The sequence below is a fragment of the Falco punctatus genome (assembly GCF_963210335.1).
Source record: "Falco punctatus genome assembly, chromosome: 4".
Classification (NCBI taxonomy): domain Eukaryota; kingdom Metazoa; phylum Chordata; class Aves; order Falconiformes; family Falconidae; genus Falco; species Falco punctatus.
The window spans coordinates 115,760,702-115,774,839 of NC_137583.1; the positions used below are offsets into that span (position 1 = coordinate 115,760,702).

General features: G+C 42.9%; 1 long non-coding RNA gene and 1 pseudogene across 2 annotated transcripts in view; one reads left to right on the forward strand and one right to left on the reverse strand.

Moving 5' to 3' along the window:
* Positions 1-14,138, forward strand: part of LOC308062018 — a 459,477-nt gene that overhangs the window by 89,914 nt on the left and 355,425 nt on the right. The window lies entirely within an intron of this gene.
* The window catches only part of LOC308063680 (ankyrin repeat domain-containing protein 26-like), a 39,493-nt pseudogene continuing 30,187 nt past the window's right edge, over positions 4,833-14,138 (reverse strand). Inside the window, exons 2-8 of the transcript in view lie at positions 12,595-13,566; positions 10,574-10,708; positions 9,393-9,505; positions 8,846-8,975; positions 6,709-6,990; positions 5,794-6,029; positions 4,833-5,037 (exon numbers count right to left, since the gene is read on the reverse strand). The product of the transcript in view is annotated as an ankyrin repeat domain-containing protein 26-like (transcript). The remainder of the gene's footprint in view (positions 5,038-5,793; positions 6,030-6,708; positions 6,991-8,845; positions 8,976-9,392; positions 9,506-10,573; positions 10,709-12,594; positions 13,567-14,138) is intronic.

Here is a 14,138-nt window from a genome sequence, read left to right on the forward strand (position 1 = left end):
CCACTCTGTGATACTTCATTGAAATACTCTGTGCCAACAGAGCTGCATGAACAATGGAAAAGGACCCCCCAAATCTCTAATTGTTTTCCAGCAGGTACAAGCAGAAGCAAAATTCCAGGGAGAAAGGACCCCCTAACTCCTGAGACGAGACACAGGTAACAGAAAAAAGCAGGAAAACTAATGCCTAGACCAAAATACGGCCCAAACCCAGGACCAATCCCAAGCAAATAAGTAGCAGTTGAGGTGTTAGAAGAAACCACTTTCCCTGGTTTCCTGAGTCTTCACAATGACTAGAAGGTCCACAGGACCCTCTGCAACATGTACAAATCAATCAAGAGAAGAAAAAGGTCTTGTTTTCCTCTTATCCATTCCATCAATGTCTTTGTGATTCTCATCCATGTCTGAGGGAAGAGAAATAGGTGGAAATAAAGCCAACACACTGATTTCTGAAAAGGGAATGAATGAAGAGCCAGGCAAAATACACCTCCGAGGACCTTAACTTGCCTCCACTTTTCTCCTTCCCCCCAAACCCCTGGGAAAGGCATCACAGCTGAGTGTCCCAAACCTCCTGAGCAGGTACTTCTCACCTCACTGCACATCTCTTCAGGCGGTAACACACCAGGTGTTCATTTGCAGCAGGCACCTTCTCAACAGTTCTTTTTCAGAAAGTGGTGTTGACTTACTACTTATCCACACAGGCTGCTTTAGCACAGAGTAAGCTGGATCCTGTAAGACTCCGTGAGATGATGCTCCGAGTCTGGAGTACCAGTACTGTTCTGAAGTTGAGTTCCTAGACACAACTGCTGCGACCACCAAGAACTTTTTGTATATCAGAAGTGGCAAGGAGGGTAAACCAGCCTACTCCTAGAGCTCAAAGTTCCATTATAACAGATTAAATCCATAGACTATCATCTCACAGATGGTTAACTACCACAGAAGCCATTGCATTACATCTCACAGATGGTTAACTACCACAGAAGCCATTGCATTACAAATACATAAAGCAGAGAAGTCCCCTGCAGCAGTCATTCTTTCACTTGGACAAACTAAAGTTCAAAATATGTGCAGTGTTAGGAAAATGTGAATACATCAGTAAGTTTTAATCAAAACCTAACAGCATAAACAACATTTCCAGTATAAAATACCATCCCAACATTAAACAATGCTGGCTGCAAACCTTGCCATGTATCTGGCTGCAGAGAAGAGAGACGGACAGATTTTTGATGAAGGAGCTGAAGAAGAAAGAAAAACAGCCTGAAGTTCACAGGTCTTCAGTGAGAAACAAGAACGTGGCCTACATGTAAATGAAGCAAGTAAAAAAGCTAACAACAAAGACTGCTACAAGAGTGCAGAAAGCCAAATCAGAAATGGAACAGAAATTGGAAGATGAAGTAGGAAGCAGACATTTCCCTTCCCACATTAAACTGGTTTCATTTATCCACTGATTCACCCTGGTTGCAGAGTTCACTGTTCTTGTCTGTCAAGACACCCATGTTCATTTTCACCAGCCTTTGCACAGCTCTGAGGATTTAAGCTTGACATTTGTTAAACCTAACAACAGGACTCCAGTCCCAAAACCTCCTTGCAGCACTTGCAGGAGACATTCCTTGCCTTAGTCTATGGACTAAGGGAGCAGGTCTGAAATACTGAATTGCTAGTTGCTACAGTCACTGTCTAATTACATGCACAGAATTTGTCAAGTACTTGTAATTTATTCCACATTACTGAAGCTCTAATACAAATAAAAACCACCAAAAAAACCCGAAGACATTGCATGTGATTGGGATTCTACTGGTTAATAAGCTTGTGCCAATATGAACTTTTTTTGTATTTTTAAAGATCCTTTTGCACTTCAAGGTTATTCATTTCTGTAGCGTATATATTTGATAAAGGGGAAGGGGCTATACTGTGATGGAACACATTTCTTTATGCTTTTTTAAGAATAACACGCTCATTTTTTTGCTGAACTTGTGATATGACCATCTTCAACATGTACGGCTCTATGTGTAATCACTGATAGTCATGCTTAATGTTTAGGAAAACGGTGCAATCTTTCAAGCCTTTAAACACCAAATTCCTTAGTTAAGTCTAAAGGAGAAACTGTGTCCACTTGCTAGTGGAGCACTCCTTCCTCTTGTCAGCATCATTTACCAGGGTTTTTTCCAACAGCTGCAGGACCAACGATTACCATCATTTTGAATAATAGCAGTGTGAACTATTTTCACCTCTTTGCCCCTGAAGCTATTTCAAAGCTTCTGCACAAACGAAATTTACACAAACATCTTCCTCTTCAGAATGGCTGGCATGTTCCCTACTTCCAATAGCCTTTCTCACCTTGAGGAAGCTACTACAAGGAACACCAAATCTGCAGAGAGCTTTGACTAAAAAAAGAAGCCTCAAAGGACTGCCTGAGGCACGCTGCAATTTCAGCTTCTTAACTCCCTGTCATTTAGAGCTTCAGTGGCAGAAGCATTTGTCATCTCCAGCCAAGGCAGCATCCTGAATTTAAAGGCAAGGCAAATTCTGTAGAAGGGAACCAGGTTAGTGGGAAAACAAAGCTGAGGCATAACTGAAGTAAACAGTGAAGTGAAGAAAAGGCTTAGAGTCAGAGAAATTCTTCTGTTTTGAAACAGTCTGGTGAACAGACAGAATACCAGGCAGCACAACCAGCAAAGCATTTCAAAACAGACTAAAACTATAATCTCTGATTTCTTCCCTCATGCTCCAACTTGCCTCCTGAATGGCACGGGACTCCTGCGGAAATGACATCACAGACTGTGCATCTGGTGATTTTGCATTTGGAAACTGATTGAGATTTGCCACCCATTATTGTATGCAGAGGGATACATGCAGTTTTTCCCTTTTGTTACTTCCTGACTTCAAAGTCTTACGTTCCAATTCAATCCTCTTTTCTCAGATGCATGTTATGCACATGACATACTGCACCCGACTGAGAACAATTCAGCCCGCAGTTCTAAGTGAAATACTCACCTAGTCCTCTAGCAACTACTGCACCTCTGAGAACTCAGTTCCTTTCTTCTGAAGGACTCCAGAGAAGATCAGGTTTTAAGACTTCCCTGAATACACTGAACGTCAGGTGACTTGAGGCTACAGGCAGTGCCACTACAATTAGTCTCAGTTGTTCCCTAACTGGTGATTACAGGAAGAAATATCATAAAGAGATGTGCAGCTGGATTTAGTAACAGGGAGGTTATTCTTTTTTTCCTGTTTCTTCTTCAAAAAAAGAAACCATAACTGTTAAATCCTTTTCTTTTAAACTAGGACAGCTTTTTTCCTAGAAGTGGGATGGTTTCCTCCTTTGCCTTTTTCTTCTTGTAACATCTCGCTCCCATCTCTCTCTCATTTTCCCCTGCCCTCACGTGCTCCCTGCTCCCTGTCCCTCTTGTTCCCTTGTCCTGGCTTTCTCCTTCAGTTTTGCAGTGGATCCCTGAATTTCGCCTCCTTTCTGCTGCTTGCGTGCAGAATAATCCCTGCAGGTGGTACAGTACTAATTGCCTCCCACGTTCTTTAGGTAGTGTTTTGTCCGCCCCTCTGACACAAAAAACACATTCACAATGATACAGAAAAGTTCATCTCTTAACTGCCGCTGCTACGCATTACCTACACACCGCTTTGTCTATTTTTGTTTTGTTGTTTGGTTTGGTTTTTTCTTTTTCTTAAACCAGGTGCAGTATGTAGACACGTTATTTTAAATGGATTCTTCCCAGTGTAGGTGGGACCAGTGAACCAGGGTAAGGCTTAAAAGTGAGCGAATGCTTCTCACATCCATTCAACAACAGAATACGCGAGGGACAGACACTGACTGAACAGGCAAGCTTGCCCATGCCTCAGTCCTATGCTAGGTGGGAAACGGATTACAACGACTGACATCTGTTTCCAAGTCTCATGATATCACGTTTACCATTCTGTGAGGGATGTGCTATCATGCTGACTGCTAATTACAGGGCACATTTTGACCAGAGGTATTGCAGAGGTTGCAGCTTTTGTACAAAATCAGAAAGCTCTGTAGACTTCCTGAGGAGCAGTTACATATAACACCACATAGCAGGACCCACAAAAATCAAATGCCTCCTATGCACAGCATACGTCCCACACTCAAGTGAGAAGTTACGTGTCCTGTTCATACCATCCTAGTTTTGAAGCATCCCTTTGTTGGTATTGTACTAAAACAAGTTCTGGTGAAGAAACTGCTAGCATGAACATCAGTGAAGGAGGAAAAGGTGTCTCAAACAAAGATGTCTGATGGGATTTTGCACTCATCATAAAGTTAGCTGTTTTAAAAAAGGTCATCCACAGAATGGCTTGGGTTGGAAGGGACCTTAAAGATCATCCAGTTCCACCCCCCCTGCCATGGGCAGGGACACCTTCCACTAGACCGGGTTGCTCCAAGCCCCACCCAGCCTGGCCTTGAGCACTGCCAGGGATGGGGCATCGGCACTAAATTTTACTGAAGAGCTTCTTTGGCAGCTTCCTATGCCACAGTATTCTTCATCACAGTTTCTCTTGCAAAAGAGAACTTGCAAAAAAAACCTGTTATGCAGTTCATCATTTAGAACTCAGTATTTTTTGGTCTTTGAGCGCTTCTGGAAATTTTATAACCCTAATGACCAGAAGTCTTCATTTCTACCACCTAGTTGTATACTGGTTTGATGAGCAATTTGGTTTAGCATATTAGAGCATATGGTTTGGAACTAGAAATGGATTCTGACTTTAGACTGAAAAGCACAACCTTGCTTACAGATACTCTTCAACACTAGTTGAGAACAGTATTTAAAAACGCTTACCTTACCATCAAGAAACAGAGTTGAAGCCTATGTGGCTAACGTATTCACGGTTGGGGTTAGGAAGCTTCCTCCTAGATTTAGACTTCTATTCAGTGCCAGATCGTTGCTAGTATGTCCCAGTTCAGTTGAATACAGAACTGGACCACTGACAGCGCTGCTTGCAATTAAAGGTTTGCTTCTATGGCACTCCTGAAGGAGCTTAGCATTGGCTTCTGCTCGTCTCTCATTAGCTCTGAAACATTCAGAAGCATACAAAGAATTATCTTTGGTAATAACACCTCCGCAAAGTTACCCTCCAGGTCTTTGACTATTATTTGACTTCTCAAAGTGGAAGGGATTAAGAGAGTCCAAAAAAAACGTCCATAATTTGATCTGAGTTTTTTTGAAGAGCCTATTTCTAGGTAGCCACACTACCTGCAAGAAGCAGCAAGTTAACCAATACCTTGGACTTCTCAGCATTAAGGCCTCAAAGCAGTCTGTGCACACCGTGTGTTTACATAGCTCTTCCTGAAAGGTACATCACCTGCATAAGAACTCTGGGCTACCCTTCCTTTCCCAAAGAAAGCTGAAACCTATGACATGCGGCTAAAATGGAAGCCAAAAGATTTTTGTTGTTCTTCTTCACAGCACCAAATGCTGTTCTCTGAAGGGCCTATCCTTATTCAAGCAGTAAAGGACATGACATTATCTTTTCTGCCATACTTAGAGTAAGAAGAGGAGATTAGAGACTGGCAAAAAGGCTGCCTGTTAAAACAAACTCAACTTCAAAAATATCCTATTAATGCCCATGATCGGTGGTGTTACTGCTGGAACACTGAAGAGAAATGAAGATAGTTCCAATGAACAGGGGGGAGCCTTAAGGTACTTTCATCACAAATATGCTATCTTATGCATAATGCTGACCAGATGTAGAAAAGGTATTTAACGAAGAAAACTGCTTGAGGAAGAAGTAGTATCTTATTATCACCCCAAAAATGCATGGACTTACCCTTCTAGTTTATTTCCTAGGCATCTTCCATTTTTAACTTCCTCCAGGTACAGGTCTTTGTACTTTTCCGCTTCTGCCTGTACAGATTCTTTTTGAAAAATACTGTCTCGTTGGGTATTTTTTATCCTGTCCAATTCACGTTCGAGGTCTCCAATTCTGTGTTCTAGCTGGTTTGTCAGCAAAGCATGACGACTGGCTCTGATTTGTTCTAATCTGTCCTGGGAGGCTGCCTGCATCTGAAGTAGATACACACTTTCAACCACCGCAAAGAAAAAGAGAACTCTCCTCGCCAGTCAATTGCGTGCACCCAATTTCAAGGGCCCAGCTCTATTCAGCGAGGCAACTGTGCCTCCTCACTGCCATCAGCGACCAGGGCAGAACCCTGGAACTACCACACTAAATGATTCTTTTCATTCAGAAAGAACCCCCATCTTAGCACTATTACTCATCAAAGCTACTGATGAAGGAACACTATCTCTGTAGGACAGGGCATAGCATTCCTCAAAGAAATCATGGAGATGCCGCACCCCCAGCCCCCACCCTGCAGCTTTGGTGACTTCTTTTCTGAGCGTTGCCCCTTGTGCAATGACTAAGGAAGATGTGTATGCCTGGCTGTGACAACTCTAAGTTGCAATACCCATTCAAGGATAAACAATGAGAACAGACCAGTGGACAGTGATACCCCTCCAAGAACTGCAAAATGAAAACCTACCTTGGCAAGTTTTTGATTCAGGGCCTGCAGGCACACTGCACGCACATGAAAGCATCTTGCCCAACCATATTCCCTTCTCCCACTGCCCTTCAGGAAAAACAGAAGTACAGCGTAACACATGGAATCAGGCACCACCCCCCGCCCCTATAAAATGACAACCAAAACAGAAGTCTATAACAGACACACATAAGAAATTAACTTACCTGCAAAATCAGATTGACTTCTTGCAGTTTTTGTCTTATTTCTTGTTCAGCTCACTCTTCCACCTCTCTTTTGTATTGTTCTATTTGGCTGCGATCCACCATGTTAGTCTCCATATGGTGTTTGAGATTAGCCACCTCTTCTTTCAGCTGGCTTTTGCTCTTTTCCAGTTTTTCATGGCTCCCACGCATGGTGGACAACTCCTCTCGCAAATCATGATTTTGTGCTTCTAGCTGCATGCCTTTTTTAGACTCTATCTCCAGCTGCTGGGAAAGTTCATCAACCTGTAGACAGGAAAGGGGAAAAAAACAGGGAACTCAGAGGGATCTAAAATTAGTCAAATCTGTGAAAATTGGTAAAGGAGTTGGCCATCAAGACTATTTATCATCTGCTGATTCAGTGTTAAAACAAAAGTGAAACCAGGCTCTTCTTTTAAAACAAGAACAGCTTTCACATCATTTCTGACAGCATTCCTCAGGTTCCCATCCTTCCTCAGTTCTGCAGTGGGTCACAGACCAAGAGGTACCAAACCAGCGGCATTACACCCGCAGGGCTAGGCTGAAAAGCACTAGGGCTATTCTTCTGCGAGATGTTCATACGATCATAGGAAATCAAACACACCCATACCCAGTTACATCACAGCCACATTCTGGTTTCATCAGAAAAAAACCCATGTATCATGCTTCAGAGGAACTCTCACATGCTGTCACACGGTCAAAGCTTCGTCACAGAACTGACAAGGCAAGAAACGGATACCCTTTCCTTCCATTACGCTAACAGATCTGGAAATAGTGGTTCAGAACACCGCTTTTACAGCACTGGTGGCAGAAGACAGTCTCTTTAGGTCAAAGCTACAGTTTGTTTTCAAAAGATTTCCAGGAAATATCAGAGTTCCCATAGGTCCCAATGGTCAACTACAGCTTCTATCCCCTTCTTTCCCCCTCCAGAAACATCCATCGTCTATACCTATTAACCATAAAACATGATATCCCATCATCTTTTATTTTTAAAAAAGAGGGGGAAACCACCAGAGTCAACACTTGAAAGTCTCTAAAATACGTAGAAACTTTACACTTATTTAAAATTGCCCAAACGTAATTCCATTCCCTGTCATTCAAAATAGCTCTTCCAACAGGAACACAAATATGCTGCTAACCTGTGAACTACAAGTGAGCCACTGTCAAGGCAGTTGACTCGTTCTACAATAATATCTTCTAAAAAGGAGCATAACTTTGAAACACAGCTATCTCAGTAATGAGCGGAGAAGCAGCTAAAAGGTTCCATGCTACCGAACAGCCAGAGCAACCTCAAAAGCATTTGTGGGTCTCCATGACAAGGGAAAGACGGACTGAGTCAGCTACTAGTAAGCAACAAGTTACAGGGTTTTTTCCGCATCACCTCACACTGCATCGTGCCCTGGGAAGCAAAGACACCATTCCGAAAAGCAAACCCCCACCTGCCTCCTGCTCAACTCGTGCCCGAGACAGGCTTCAGGGGGTGACCTTGGGCAAGGCCAACTGCACAGAGTTGTTCCGAGTGATGGTGGCGTTACTCCCCTCTCTTCCGAGAGGGAATGCATCCGTCGGAGCCCGACGATGCTGCCACGGCCTCAAGCTGCAGCCAGGCCTGTGCTGGGCCTTCACTGCTCTCAGCCCTGGCCCTCACCCATGGACGTGACGTCCCAGTAGGACTGCAGACCTGCCCATCCCTATGGACCGGCCTGGTGATCTGCACTCTTGGAGGACTCTGCTTACTGTCCCCAGAACTGTCCCCAGAACTCTTCTGCTCTTCTTGGTGAGGGCCTGTGGGGCTGATCCCTGGCCTGTGTGGTCACAGACCCTGCCAGCCTTGCTGTGGCTCTTGCTTTGCCCTTCCTCTGCAGGACAGCCTACCCCTGATGCGCCCTCGCAGATACTGCTGTGTACGTAACACTTCCATCTTTACCCCTAAGAGCTACATCAGTATTACAGTCGCCTACTACTGTGACCATAGAAGGAACATCAAAAACCAGCCAAATAATTTCAGAAATACAGCCAAGAAAAAAGTAGTCAAAATCAACAACATGAAAAGAAGTATAAAGAAAGAACAAAGGTTACAAAAGAAAAACCACCACAATAACCCAAACAAAATAAAGCTCACCTTTGTTCTTAATCTGCCAATTTCATTGACCATTTTCTTCACTTCTCCCTGCAAATTAAGCTGGGACAGTCCCCCTCTCGCCTCATACACCCTTAGTTCCTTCGTAGCTCTGCTCAGCAGCCTCTTCAACCTGCACAGCAAACTAGTCATGAAAACAATGAAGCAAAAAGAAACAAAACTGGACTTTTTCACATACTCTCATGTAAACAGCACAGACACAGCTTGCTTTATCTTTAATGTACTTGACGCACCAGGAATTACCAGGAAAAAACAGTATTCCTGTGCCACATACACTTGGAGAGTCCAGATTTCACCTGAAAAGAGGAATGAAAGACTCCCTTTTTCCCAGGAGAACTGCAGGGCAACCTGCATCTGCAGTTGTTTTGGCAGCTATTGAAAACCAGGGGCTGGTGTACAGAAGTACCTTGCAAGAACTAACACGAGGCTGGCATCTGCTCACAGTTAGGTACACCTATTTTTACACTAAAGTTTAATAAAACATGACTCCTACGCAGGGATACCTCTTCACCACGCTAAAAAGCCGTACCTCTTACAGTCTTTCTGCAGATCGAGGTTTCTTTTCATTACTTGGGCCAGACGTAGTTCAACTGGGCGTTTCAACTCTACCAGCTTCTTCACTTCCTTTCTTTCACTCTCGCACTTTCAAAAGAGAAAAGAAAGATGTATCACGCACACAGAGCACAGGAAAAATACCTACGTACAGTCTGTGCATCTAGCGCTCTCCACAGAGAAGCTGCTGGACATCTCTATCCGTTAGCCACGTTCCACAGAATGCCATGGGACGGAATTCCCGAGGCTATTCCATCCATCACTTCAGGTTTCACATCAAACAGACCAATATGTAACTACAGAAACAGATGCCCTCGCCTGAAGCAAAGGCCATCCTCTTCTAGACATAACAGGTGGAAAAGATGCTGGAGAACACTTTTGGCAGTGCCTCTGCTCATAGTAGGGATTATGTAGGTATGCACTTCATGGGAGAACATCAATCCATCCAAAGCTTTCATGGGATCTTCCACCAACCAGCAGGCAGGGGCTTGTGGAGGAATCTGATCTTTTGGAGTTCTTCAACATTTTATTCCCCTCGGCCATTACCTCCACCTCTTCTGTGTGGGCATTTACTTAGCCACATGATGGTTTTCCTCCTCTTGGTGTTTTCTCAGCCACACCAGAGGAGAGCTGGCAGCTGTTTTGACTTTGTTCTTCCATTTTCCCTCTACAGAAAAGGAGAAAAGGGGAAGGCTGCCCCTTGGCAACTGGCAGGCGCTGCTTGTTTCCCAAGCACTCGTTCATTTACCCAGCATTCCTTCAGTATGTTTTTCTGCAAGGCTTTTAAGCTCCCGCTACGCTGAAAACATACAGCAGCTCCTCCATACACGCACTGGAAACATAAACCTGCCTAGAAACCAAGGGGTCAGAAGATGACCACACAAAATCCAAGGAAGAACTGGGAACTGTGGCCTTGCTCGATGTGCTCAACTGATAGCAAACCACACTGGGAACTCTTCCCAACAGAGCCACTCCAGAACTTACACAAAGATACCCATCTAGCTTTTATTTGCTTCCTCCGTGACCCCCAAACGATAAGGTACTCGCAGCCTGAATGGCAGGGATAACAGAAAGCAATGATATGTAAGAACCTGACCAGAAGGTGCATGTGGTTCTCCTGGGTATTGCCTCGGTGCCCGGAGAATTTTCTGGGCTCACCTGTTGCAACAGTTCAGCCTTCTCCTCGTCCAGCTGAGCAACGCGCTCTTCAAGGTGGGATCTTGACTTCAAGTGCTCCTCCCACGTGCTGTGCAAGTCCTTGGATGTCAGAGCCAGCATGTTCTGCTTCTGCGTCTGTGAAGGCAACAGTGGCAGAAGAAAAAGTAAGGTGGCCGGAAAAGACAAGAGCGCAGGAGAATGCAGTAACTTACACAGAAACAGGCCTAAGCTCTCCTCCACCCATCCAAGACCTATGGCCAAGGTTGATGTGGAGTGTAAAACACACCTTAGGAACCATAACCAAGAACAGCAGCTGGAGCTGGTGGGAAGAAGGAATACTCTAGAAGCGACAGGATGAGGTTACAACTTTGGGGGATAAGATGACATGCACACACACACACAAAATCACCCTACAGCTTTCCTGCAAAGCTCCTCTGGTTCCCTCTATACTTCAGTTTTCGTAAGAACACTGCAAAAGGTGGTGCAAAAGGACAACATTCGCTCCTACTTTCAACAGCTACACTCAGATTTATTCATATAGTTACAGACATTAAGTACCTTAGTTTTCAACTTTCTTTCCAACTCCTTTTGCAAGCGCAGCTTGTCTCTCTCCAGGTCACTGTGGTAGCGTGTAGTAACTTCAAGTGAAGCTTCTGGCATAGATTGCTTTTTAGGTGCATCAGCAAGCTCCTGCTGCAGTTGTCCAAACATGCCCTAACAAAACAGTTAAATTAGCATGAAGAAAGTTCTAAGAACATGAAATACGCCTTTAACTTATTTTATTATACAATTAGACCTGTCTAGATTGAACCCAAAAGTATGAAATTTTGCCTGCCAGCAGCAGGCATCTGCATGGATGATGACCTCTCGTCATCTTTCTCAGCTGAGAACCTTTGACTATCAGCAGCTGTTCACGAGGATTTCTGTTTCCTAACACATAAAAAAGGCTCAGGTATCGTTCTTCCTTGAACAATACACAGGAACACACTGCAATCAGGTATTTTTTTCCTGACAAAACCCAAAGAAATCTGTTGTGATCTAAGAGCCACAGTTTGACTGCAAATATTACTCTGGTGACTGAAGGCAGGACTTTGTGTTAGATTGTTCTTTCTTCTGTTTCTTCACTATACAAATACAATTAAATGAATACAAATATCTGAAAGCTCCTTTGAGATACACTTTAAGGGTATGTTGAATCACATCCTCTTGTAGTCTTCTTACTCAGCTCGTTTTAGAAGTACTGATAGATTAGGTTTACAAAAATCTGCATAGCTCATATATATATATAGCTATATACATATACACACACTCTCTCACATGATCTTCAAAAGGAACCCATTATTTTGGTAGTAAGAATACAAAGCAAGTCACAGTTTACAATGATTGACAGTACTGCTGGAGTGTGGCTACACGTCATAAAAGGGAAAGCTTAAGGTCACCGTCTGACATGAACTTTGAGGAACAGGTAGGCCCCTCAGAACCCTCAAAACACATACAGAAATCAACAGCTGGACATTACTAATACTCTTCAATCTTGATAGCAGCTTACAGAGAACCTATTTTTTCCCCTCTATAGAAGCTTCATATAAATCTATCCCCAACCACTTCACTTCTCTGTACCTTCATTTCTCAGCCCTCGTGTATTGGATGGTTCCTCCTTTTATACCACTCTCATTCATGTCATCAGTGCAATACTTACATCAACACCATCAAATACTTAAGACTATTCTATAGGGCATAACATGGACTAAGGAAAATAGATGAAAAAAAGTTCTAGAGAAGAATCACCTTTCTTGATCAAAGCTTAGACTTGGATACCTTTTTTCTGTTCTCTGCTTAGATCTGAGGACTAATATCCCCGTTGCCAAAACTTTCCGCAATTCCGAGAGAAACATAACAAACCAGAACAAATCAGTATTCTTTGGTCCCATGCATATAACTTACACCGGATACATTGTAGGAACAAACTAATTTCAAGAATGGACAAACTTTAAATTGTTCTTTCTACGCATATACTTTACCTGTCTTTCTACTACGTCAGTCTCATATTTAAAGACTTGTTCCCTTAAATCAGTGCACTTGGCATTTAAATCCTTGTTTCGCTCTTCTATTAGATAAACTTGCTTTTCTGTATCAGCTCTAAGTTTGCTGAAAATGTCATTAAAACAGTGCTGCACATAATCCACTATTTTTTCTTTCATGATCCTCTTGTTCTGCATCTCTTCCCATTGCTGATGGAGTAAAAAGGTTTTCACTCTGGAGCTGGGCCAATCGCTCCTGCAAGGACTCCTGTTTTATTACAGGTTTGCTTACTGGATCTTTCTCAAGTTGTCAAGCATGATCACATTCCTTTGCCCGACACTGGCCTTGACTTAATTCTTTTTTGCCATTTCTAAAAGCAAAGCTTTTTCTCTGAGCATTTGCTTCAACTGGTGAAGCTCATTTTCTAGCCTATTAGCTTTGCTTTTAGCTTTACACAGCTGCAGAGACAAGCTCTTGTTGGTTTCTTGCACGCCAGAGAGGTCACGATGGAGCTCGACTTGCAAGCAAAGGCATTCATCACGTTCTCTGTGAAATCTTCGTTCAGCATTGCTTTTTGATGACAAATGAAGTTCAAGTTCTTGAACTGCAGCGTTCAGGGAGGAACGAAATGATTCAATTTCTGTCTCTAGTCTGTCTTTGCTTTTGTTTGTCTGCTCAAGTTTGGAAGTCAGCACTGCAGATTCTGTCTTTAGTAAGTCCAGCTCCGTGTTGAACTGAAAAAACATTTGTCTTAACGCTTCCTTGTTCAGTTTAAGTTCCTTTTTGAGAGCTTCATTTTTTTCTTTCAAGGTCTCATTTTCCTTTAAATATTTTCCTTCTTCCTCCTGGTGCCTAAGTCTTACTTGAGTGAGTTCTAGCCTTAGCATAGCAATCTCATCTTGTAGTAACTGATTCTTGTACAACAGATCCTGTTCTCTGTCAGTGCTGGATTCCTGAAGGACAGGGAACATGAATAAAGAGCCAATTGGGAAATGAATCTACAAAAAACCTGCAGCAATAAACTGCATTTTAACATTTCTAGTACTAAAGCATGACTTCAAAGATGAAGTTTCAGGCAATAAGCTACTCTGTGAACCCATGCACATGTACAACGTACGTACACAACGGAAGTGCAACATATCCTTAAAACCTAAATGAACATCCCAAATATACAGTTACGTTTTTTTCCCCCCTTAAACCAGCAACCAAAGCTTTTAAAATGACAGCGCTTTCTTGTATGTGCATGCCTTTATAATACTGCCTTTAAGGTTGAATTAGGTGTGCTACAGATCTGGTAAACACAAGGCCAGAAAGGGTATTTTCCTTCTCAAATGTCTTCTGAACACTTATCCTTTTGTGTTACTGGAAGTTAGCTATAAAACTCAATCACCCCCGGAATGCAATAGTCCTGTATATTTCCTCTTTATTTTATGTATAACTTTTTTCCACTTAAACACATTCACTCTACATTTATTGGGCAGCACAGCCAAGAAAAAAAAGGCTTCCAGGCACTGCACATTCTTTAGGAAATTCAGTAAACTCT